Below are 10850 nucleotides of genomic sequence, written 5' to 3'. Positions count from 1 at the left end.
AATCTGAAATGCAGGTTTACTGGGCTTCTCAGGGCTGTAATGCTCACCAGTTCCCTTGGTTATCACACATGCCCTCTGTGCCAAGTGACACCAAGGGGCTAATAGCCTGCCCTGTGTGGGCTGTGACACAGGCCAGCCCCAGGCTGTGCTTCTGGCCACCAAATTAATTCGTTACCAGTCCAGAGCTGTTTTTTCCCTTTGCACTGCCCTAACATCATCTCTGGCTATTTTCCAGTTACAAGGTCTTTGTTGAGTGGTGCTGGAAAGTACAGACAAGAGTACAGCCAAAGAATGCATCTGCAGCCCAGGCAGTTAGGAAAATCACCCAGTGGCTTGTGAATGCAGCCCCTTTGGTCTATTACCATCAAATGCCACGACATCAGAATTTACACAATTATTGTACTCAGGAGGTGGCCACAGCGGGTCTTCCTTTACCCTGCATATTGACAGCAATAAATAAATAAATAAAAGTTATGTGGATGCTAGAATGAATTCCTGTGTGTTCTTGACACACCATTACTGAAATGACGTTAAATTGCCTCTGCAGGAGTTGAGACAAATCGCCGTGACACACATTTACTGCCAGGGTACTTGCTGTGCTTCACTGTGTTGCTGTACATGCTGAGTATCACCTCCAAAAGGACTGTACGTAAAACGCTTTCACCCTTGCTACCCGCTTCCACCTTATTTACTATGTTGAGCCTCTGCACTTTAAAATGTGTATAGCATTGGAGGCAGGATATGTGAAATCTAGAGCAGAAATCTGTTTGCTTACCCAAAGCCGGCGGGCTGGGTGCCCATTAGCACCAAGCCGTGCCCTCAGCTCCCTGTGGCGATGTGCTTGCCACCTCACTGAAGCCAGTGGCCCTGCAGAGGAGCCTGCCAGCCCTGACCCTGTGAGCTCCCTAGCAGTCATCCCATCTGGGAACTTCTCCTCCCTCTGGTGACTTTCCCAGTTCACCCCTTTGGAGACGCATTAAAAAAATGGTTTAATGCGCAGACACACCAAACATGAAGCCTGCTGGTTCTCTTACCTACTTTTTTTTCACAGCATCTCCTGCTAAGGCCAAGGTAAGAGTTAATTTTGTCCAGGAGCTGCAGGACACCTCCAGGCTGTTTCTCTCTGGTGCAGAAGAGGTTCCTGCTTCATGGGCAGGGGCTTGGCAGATCCCCTGGCACTCGCTCCCCCAGCCCTTTGCTGTTACTCAGTAGTACATGACAGAAAGGAAGGCAGCGCCGGCCCCACTGCTGCCTGTGTTTGCTGCTTCTAAAGCAGAGAAAGTGGAAAAGAAATGGAAAGTGCCCTTGGGGTCAGAAGTCAGTAACAAAGGATGAATGGTGTGCTATGCGTGACTGCGCATGGCACACGGGATGAAGGCTGGTGGCAATTTCCAGCTCCAGAGCATGGCTCTTACCTGAAGAGGGTGGGCAGGCTTTCTGCTCAGGACATTAGCCTAGCATTAATAAGGCTCTTTGCAGAAAAGGTAATAGTTTTTCACATAAAACAGTCTGTTTCAACTGCTTTCTCGTGCAGTTGTTTCCTGTGGCTACCGGAGGGACAGAAGATGGCTGGAGCTGTGCCTGGGCTGTTGTCAGTCACCAGAGAGCAGCCGTGTGGGTCCGAGGAGGCATGGCCCTCATGGTGACAGTTCTCTGAGCAGCCATGGTGTCTTTCTGCCCGCCGGGATAACGTCTCTTCTTCTATATTAAGTAACTCATTTACTTCTTACTGTAGGCTTAGCTCTAAAGCCGGAACGAGGAAAGATGCAACTGAGGATTCAGCCAGGTCCGTGAGTCCTTTCTGTTCCTTTTTGCACCAGCACCAGAGTAGGACGTGCTGCAGTCCTGGGAACAACATCTCTTTCAGCGTTGGCAGGTCTGGCACTTCAGAGGAAGAAAAATGACAAAGGCCATTTTGTGAGGGCAGCAAAGGCACCTTTTGCTAACTCAGAGGTGTTGCAATAAATAGCACGGCAGGGTCATGTGTTGTTCTTCTGCTGTATTATGAAAAGTGCAGGCTTTGCATTGCTTAAAATAATAAGTAAACTCTGCTTAATGCTTGAGTTCCTCTTGGCTGTGCCCTGCTTCATACCTCTCTGTGGAAAAGTACCCACAAGCAGAGGGATGGGTCCTCTCCTAGGACTGCTGCACCTGTCAGTTTCTTTCACCATTGGTGCTGTGGGCAGGGGAGCTCCCACTTCCTCCGTACATCAGCGCCTGCCTGCAGGAGATGCCAGCCCCTGCTCCTCTGGCATGAGGAACGTGGGTTCTGTTTTGTGCTGGTTTTGTTCTGAGCTCCAAAGCAGAGCCACGAACAGGGCAATAGCACATACTGCAGAGTGATGGGGTTCACAAGTGCTCAAGGATCCTGCTGATGAAGGGTCCTTGCACAGCTGGGTGCACTGATCTTGGCAGCAGGTGAGGTGGTGAGAAAAGCTAAAAGCACCTGATAAGAGGGTGGGAATCCTGCAGCTCCTGTAGCAAGCTGGAGGAGCAGGCTTACTGCAAAGATGGTTGGAGAGAAGAGATTGCACCTTGCTTGGGAATAGCACCTTTCATTTCTCCTTTCCTCATTCTGCCAGAGGCACAGCTCCCACTTGCTGCAGGTGAGAAGGTGAGGAGGCTTCACCAGGAACAAGGCTGAGATGTGGGAGTGCAGCTAAAGGGCCTAACAACCAAAACACTCCTGGTAGTGGGTTGGTGTGTTTAAGGAGAAACAAAAACTTGTGTGCTGTGTCCTGTATCTAAATATACAGAATGCAACTGTCCTATTTCTTGGTGAGCAAAACCCACCTCCAGTCCCAACCAGCATCTAGCCCCAGCGGCTTGGAGAAAAGGGGTCTGAAGCTATGGTTCCTTTTTCCTCTCCTTGCATTGTGCTGCTGAGCAAGACCTGGTGAGAAAGCACAGCCGAGCTCACACCAACACGGCCCCACTGGGTGATGCCAGGTCCAACACAGGCTCTCCTCTTCCTGGCCCTCCCTGTGCCCGTGAGATGAGGTGGGTCCTCCTGCATCAGACAAAGAGCAATGAAACCTGGCCCTGGCTTCCTCCTCTCCTCTCTGATGAACTTCTCTTGTCATAGTTTCTCCCTGCACATAAATACAGAGCAGGTAGGTTTTAATGTGGAACTTATTTTAGATTAAGAGAAACTACGTAGGCTCCCTGTGCAAGCAGAGCTGGCTTTGTTCTCTATGTAGGGGGAACGTGGGCTCCGAAATGAGGACAGAAAATTCCCAGCCATTCAAAGGTACTGTAGATGGGCAAAATAAATGCGCTTATTTCATGCACCAAGCTTGGGTGAGGAGGAATTGCAGGATACGCTGCATTCAGAGTATGAAGCCAGCCTGCAGTGAGTGAAAAAATGATTTTGTCTGAAGAGGATGTTCTAGCCCTTGTTTCAGCTGATGCTGAAGGAACCAGAAGAGAATGTGCTCACTAAGCCCGTGTTCTCCTTTTAGCTGGCAGCTGGTTCCTGGAGATGACCAGTGGTTAGATTTGGTGGCCGCTCTTTACATAGAATATTTAGCATGATCCAGATCCACAGCGGACTGGGGCAAAAATCTTACTGCCAGTTTTAAGGATAAGAAAGCAATAAGGGATGAGGGGTCTGCAGCTAATCATGCTGAGCACCAGTGTGGGCATGGGATTGTAGGTGTTGATACCAGTTGTCCAGCTTGGTCCCTCCAAGGCTGCAGCAGTGTGTTTGAAGGAGGAGTTGCAATGGATTTATTTTCCCAAGGAGCATGCTGCTTGTTTATAAAGAGAAAAGTTGCTGAGAAGTGAAGATGGATGGATGCTGCGTGTTTGCTCTTACGACTGCACTAAATTACTTCAGCCTGTGACTCTTGTACACTGCTGTGGGGAGTCCTTCCCGCAAGCAGGTGAGGACCCTGGAAGGTGGTGTTTGCTTGGGAAGGCCAGGTACAGAGGATCCTTTTTGATCAGTGACTTCAGAGCCTCTGATCATTTTCCCTGTTCAACCACACACTCATCTCATCAGGGAAAGGAGGGGCACCTCCTAGCTGGAGGGAAATAAGATTTGTCACCAAAGATAGCGTATATTAAGATGTAATAAACACAGGGTGGGCTCCCTCTTGCCTTCACTGAATGATGGTGCTGGTGCTGGATTTGCCCTTTGCTGACTGCTGTGCTTGCCCAAGCCCCAGCAGTTGCTCATCCTCTGCCTCTCCCTCCATGCTCACCCAGTGCTCCCCAGCTCCCAGAGGGACTGCAAAGGACAGCTTCTCCCCACCTCCCCCAGCCTTCTCCCTCAACTTTACTTTTGTTCCCATTTGGCTACCGGTGAATATCTGCCCGAGGTTGGGATCAGCGTCACCCTAGCACGCCGTGCCAAGCGGCAGGGCTGTGGTGCTGCTGCTGGTGGCAGGGAAGCCCACCCTGCTGAGGCTTGTGAGTGCACGGGAGGTGAGATGTGGCCTACAGGGAGCTGCAGCTGCTCATGCATTTTTCATAGTGCCGTATTTCTGTCTAGAAAATATTTCTCATCCAACTCATAAAGTCTTTCAGACTTGAGCATTTCATGCAGAAAATGCATAGAATTATCCAGAGAACACCCCGGGGTGTTAACCTCTGCTAACCACTCCGCAGCCCACCTCATGGGTGGTTTGGGCACGTCCTGTAGGTGCAGAGGTGTGATGTGGGGGGCCTATTGCCCACCAGCACAGGCCTGTCTGGCGTCTGTGTTACAGGCTTAGTCCTGATGTGCCCCGTGGGCTCAGGAGAACAGGTAGAGATTGCTTGAACTGTCCTAAGCCTCCATGCTGGCTGTGGGTTTCCCTTCCAAGCTACTAGCCAGCACCCCTACTCACACATATATATGTACTTATCTGCAAATGCGTGTGTATACGTAAAGGGATGCTGTGCATTAAATGCATGTCTCGGCATGTAGATAAACTAGGTCAGACAGCGGTCCTGACAGAAATTTCCTCAATGTTTTCCTATCCCAGGTGCTGATAACAGCAGAGAGGCTGTGATTTTGGCTGCCCTCCTGGAGCCTATGCACACAGAAACGTGAGGGATACAGAAGCAGGACGTGGAGGAGCGAGTGTTCATCTTTAGCTGAGCTAAAGACAAACCAGATTTTATATTACGGAATCTCCTCTCTCCTTAATCTTTGGAGATTTATCAAAAAGCTTAAGGTTAAGACAGAATGCTACGGCATCTAATCTTTCCTCTTGTCTGCCACAGACGAGTACATTTCACCTACTCACCACATGGCCAGTTCTAGTGTTACTCTAATCTGTGGCTGGACATACTGGGAAATGGGATCTCTGCCACCTCTTGGGCATTTGCCCACCTCTATTAGTGGTGCAGGACCAACGTGCACCTAAGCAGGCTCTGACCTGGAAGCCTCCATGGTTCAGCAGGGTGTGGGAAGCTGGAAGTTTTTTTTTTATTAGTGCTCCGTTTTCCACGTGGAGCACTGTGGGTTTTTGTCTCCTTTGCCTGAGATGAGAGACTGGGAGAGACCTTTGCTTGCAGCTATCTCTCCCAGGGGGGCAGGTTACTTATTCTGCTTTTTATTTGTTTAAATACCTCTGTCCCTTTGCTGAAGCAGCTGGGCTGTAGCTGTTGGGGTGCTATGTGAGAGAAAAGGGCATGGTGCGACCAGCTCGGAAAGCTTCAGCTATCTGACCTGCCTTTCCACCAGCCCAGATCCCTCCCTGGGCCAGGGGAACAGAGCAGCAGCAGAAGGGAGATGTGCACTAATGGTAGCTGTGGCTGAACCTCCCTGCAGGAGAACCTTGAGAGGAAGGTCTCTGAAGGGATTGCATTTCCCTCTCCTGTCCTTCACTAACGTGGTCTCCTGGGCCACAGGGGGAGGCTGGGATGGTGGACACCTGATAAACACCCTCAAGCTATAGTCAGTGGCTTTCTCCTCTAAAGAGGGCCGAAGTGACCCACACATAACCCTGGCAGCAAGAGGACAGGGCTTGTTCTGGCCAGCATGAGAGACTGGTGGCCAGAAAGCTGTTTTTAACATGATTTATCCAGTGCTGCTTCAGTGGGGATTTTTTGGCTTTCTGAGAAAATCCAGTTTGCTTTCCTAAGAAAATGAAATGCTGGCAGTTGCTTTGCCTCTCCTACCTCCCCACAGTTATGACCCTGTCAACTGAGCTGAACAGAGACACAGAGCTCACCTTTCGTGTTTCTGCGCTAGAAGTAGTAAAAACATTTTTGTTTTTATTTACAGCTGAAGGAAGGTGGAATTTGCCGAGCAGACTCTGGGCAAAGCTTGCACCCTGAGGTGGGAGCTGGTTCTCCTGCATCCCACAGCAGTGCTGCAGGAAGCATCCCATGGTGGGATGAATGAGGGGAGCATCGCCCCTGGCTGCAAGGTGGCCCCTGGCCTTCACAGGTGAGGCACCTGCACTTTGCACAGGCTGGGTGTTAGGGGTAAAGCATGAGCCCCTGCCCCATGTTATCTCTTAGCAAGAATCTGGTTTTGTAGCTGTGTATGTGAAGAACTCCACTTGCTCTTTCCTGGTGGCAGCAGACCTGGATTCCTTATGCTTCAGTGTCTAAAGACTTTTGTCACCGATCCCTTCGGTTTCCCTGTCAGAGCCAAGTGGGCTGCCCTTGTGCACACTGAGCACTGCCACAATAGGCTGGCTTATGGGGAGCAGGATCTTCTGCCTTCTGCGTATTTCTAGATACATGCTTTTTCCCCCAAGTCGCTTGTGTCACTCCTTTTCTGGCCCAGGCCTAGAGCCTGCTTAGTCCTTCACAGCCTATTAGGAGCTTCTCCTGAATAATGCTCTCCCTGTAGTACGCTAAATGCATTCAGCCTTCAAACCCTTTTGCCCTCTGAGATTTGGTGTTGGGGGTGTTTTATGGGAGAGCAACAAGGCTGAATTTCAATTATGTTTGCAAGAGGCATCTGAGGGCAGTTGAGGAGAGCCACGCTGCACCTTGATGGCATCTTAGCGACGTTGTTCTCCCAGAAGCAGCAGTAAAGCTGTGGGCTGGCAGTGACAGTCCAGCCACTCGGGTTGCTCCAAACCCTGGCTGCATTATCTGTCAGGGAGATAATTCCCTGACCTCGTGGTCAGGGGATGAGCACTTTGCTTAGCGATTAAGCCACTGCGCTGGATAACACTCCCTGTTTAATCCCTTCGGTAGCTGCTCCCGGGGAGGGGGCTGCAAAAACGCAGCGCCCTGCTGCGGGGGGCCTCAGGAGCTGTGGTAACAGTGTGGGAGCCGTGGCTGTACGTGCCCGTCCCCCTGTGTTAATTCGGTGGCAGATTGGAAAACAACCAGCATATCTAGGGCACTACTTTATCGAGTGATGGAGCCATCTGGTGCAAAAAAAAAACAGAGTTGTCTGAGGGCTTAGGCTTGTCAGAAATCAGGGAGTCCCTCTGTGTATTGATCCTGTCTGCTATCTGCCGTATATAGAAAGAAGGTTTATAATTATTTTTCCTCTGCTCTGTCCTGAATTACTAACTAGTTCTGCTGACTTGGCCCAGAGAGGGGTGAACAAAGCTGTTTCTCCTGAACCTATGCCCAGGACCAACCTGCCCTTCGTACCCCTGGCACCCAGGCAGCGTCTTGGCTTGTCTGGGCCATAGAAAGCATCAGTGCGTGGATTCATGACCAGGTCTCAGGGTTGTACGAGTCATTGAGGGTTGAGGCCCAAATCCTCAGTAGTGATCCTTAGGGTCCTGCCTGTAAGTGAAAGCAGAGGGAGAGTTTTGACCAGGCCTGACCTAAGAGGTTTCAGCCTCCCATCCAGCTGCCTGTCTCCCACGTCCTGATGAGTGTCCTTCTCTTCACATGCTGGCAGTGCATAGTTGAGGGTTATGAATCCCTCCCAGCCTGCCTCTTCCCTTTCAGAAGGACCCTGCCCTCCTTGAACAAGCACCAGCCTCGGGTTTCCTTTGGCCATGGTGTTGCCTCAGCTCGGGCACAGAAAGGTGCTAGATGTCACCGTGTTGGGCAGCTGACCCTACCAGGAGGAACCCAGCCCCACGGCCTGGTGACTGGATCAAAATGTCTGTACACAAAGCTGTGCTTGGCCCTGGCCTTGGTGAGGGGCTCAAACACCTCTGCCTTCCTGACCAGAGCTGGGCTGGGGGCATGCTGGGGGTCTCTGCCAGCTCCTCGCAGCCTGATGTTAAAATTGGGCCTTAAGCTTAGCCCAGCAGCTCTTCTGTGGAGGTTTTTCTTTTCCCTCCTTATGCCCACCATTCATTCATGGCACTTTTTTTTTTTTTTTTCTTTCTTTTCCTTTTTGTACTGGTGTGAGAGCCATCATCTCTGGAGATCTACAGAACAGCTTTTCTGCATTCGTCCCCTCACTCAGCTTTCCCGGTACTCCCTGGTGTTGCAAAACACCTCTCCTCTCTTACCTCTGGTCCTAAGTGCCCTCCACCGTCATTCCTTCCCCAAGGGTACCCAAATTATCATGCAAAAGAACCTGTTTGGCTATGCACATTTCTGTTGCATGAGGCCTATAAGCTGTGTACCTATGATTTGGAGGTTATTTAAATCCCCCACTTTGCCAGTTACCTCTTATCTCTCATGTTCAGCAGTTCTTTCCTTTCCTCTTGGGAGGTGCTTTGTTCCTGTGCATTTGTGCCAACAACCTCCCCATGGAAAAGACTTATGCTAACATTATACTCTATAGATCTGATATACTGACTCCCTGGCCAGCCTTGCCTGCTTGCAGGATGCTTTCCTGTACCCAAATGTTGCAGTGTGTTGTCACAGGGAGGATTCAGCCAGCACTAGAAGGTCAGTGAGTACTGTACAGCCTGCGAGCTTATAGAGCGTGGGCATTGGGATGGATGCAAAGGGCCCCTGCAGATTGCAGGAGACTCTGCAGAAATTCCCTGGTAGCTGCATTACAGATTATTTTTTTATGCACTTGGGGAAACACAGGCTGTGACTGAATCACATGGCATCTGCATTATAGTAAAGTGTCTCTGGAGAGAGGGCTCTGCAGGTTCCTTTCCACAGGAAATCTGTTGAGTAGCACAGCACATGCTGAGCAGAGACGTGTAGAGAGACCAGTAGCTGTAGGTATGAACCTTGCTGCCTTCAGGAACCTCCTACTGCCACAATTTTTTCTTCATGGAGCCATAAAGAGAATGCATTGGGATACTTCACTGGGCAAGGAGTGGTGAGCAGGTTCTTTGCAATGTTGTAGTAATGACAGAAAACTTCTGCCTTTCTTCTCTGGGCAGTCCCTTCTGCCTAGAAAATATTGGGACTTGCCACATCTAAGAGACATGAGTTGAAGTGACAGCTACTGTACAAAGTGATGTGGAGTGTATACAGAGCAAATGTAGGATGCCAGGTGCTCTAACTCGCATTGCGTAAAGCACTGAAGGATCCCTCAGTGCACCCACCTGCCTTGTGTTTTCTGAAAGCAGGCAGGTCGGCTCTGACTTTCCAAAACAATCCTCCCTGGCTCTACTGCATCCTGCAGAGCAAGAGGTGAGACATCACAGAGCACTAGCAGAAAAAGTGATGCCATAACTCAGAGTTCTTAAGAGACTTCTAAAATTCCTGTCATGACAGGCGCCACAGGCCAGTATAAGCTAACCACGCGTGTTTCAGCAGAGCTCAGGATGGGTTTCAGTGCCCATCAGGAGAAGGTGGAGAACACTGGACCGGTTAGCCCATGCTAGGCTCTGCAGTGCTGTGGTTAAGCTAGTGGAGCTTGGGCTGCTCCATTTGAAACTTGCTTGGTTATAGCCACATCCTTGGGATAGTAATTGCAGTGCTGTTGGAGGGACATATCTTAGACACGAGGACAACCTCACACCAACGCCCCAGTCCCTCCTGGCCCCACATGCCGGGTTGTTCCAATTTCAGGGTTCATATTCATACTGGTGTTACTACCAAAGGCCGTGTTTTTTGGCTTTGTGTTTTAGGGCATGGTTTCTGGTGCTGCTAGTGTTCTCTCCACCCATGTTACGCTGACTGGGAAAACAACGCAAGGGAAGAAAATTAGCAGCGGTGCTGCTATTTAAAAATCCCTTTGCATCCCTTTGCCATTCCACAACATCCTAGTTCTTCTGTAGGTTTTCAGTCTACACCAGCCAAAGGTCCAAAGCCTGGATTCAGACAGCATCTGTAATTGGCGAGGGCTGCAGAAACCCACTTGTGAGAGAAAAGTGTTGCTCCCCTGCTGGGCTGGCTTCGTGTCAGAGCTGGGCTGAGTCCTGCCAGGACAGTCGTGTAGTGACCCCTCTGCAGTGAAAATACTGCCCTTCTGTTCAAGGAGCTCATCTTGTGCTTCTTTAATCTCACCTTTTCCTTGAAGTCTGAGGAAACAGCTGGTACTGGGAGTGAGCAGGAGACAGGTACACGGGCAGCAAAGCTGTGAACAGAGCAGACCTCCTCCTGGGGTCGAACACAATGTGTGCTGCCTGGCTTTTAACAAAGCTCTCATAATGCTCGGGGTTTTTCAGGTCGGAAAGGAAAATGTCTTTCCACTTTACCTGCACATTTGTGTTTTAAGCTCCCTTCCTCGTTTATCTTCCCATCTTTCATAAATCATTAGATAACTGTTAAAAATAGCACAACTTACTTGGGAGGTGATTAAAAATGAGAAGACTTTATCCCACCACCCTCCTAAAACCCCAAACATTCCCAACAGCATCTGACAGAGAGCCAAACCTCTTATTTATTCCCCACTGTTTAGCTTGCTGTCTGACAAGGTGCCTCTGTGCCAGCTGCCCTGAGATGCTCGAGCAAATGCTGCTTTCTGCAAACACCCAGGAATGCTGCATGCAGATGGGTATCGATGGGCTCTTCTCTGTGCCTAAAAATACCAGAGGCTGTGTGACCCTACTGTCCCATTGCCTGGGTACAAT

This window comes from Aythya marila, assembly GCF_965140915.1.
Source record: "Aythya marila genome assembly, chromosome: 5".
NCBI classification, from domain to species: domain Eukaryota; kingdom Metazoa; phylum Chordata; class Aves; order Anseriformes; family Anatidae; genus Aythya; species Aythya marila.
This window is presented reverse-complemented; position numbering follows the sequence as displayed.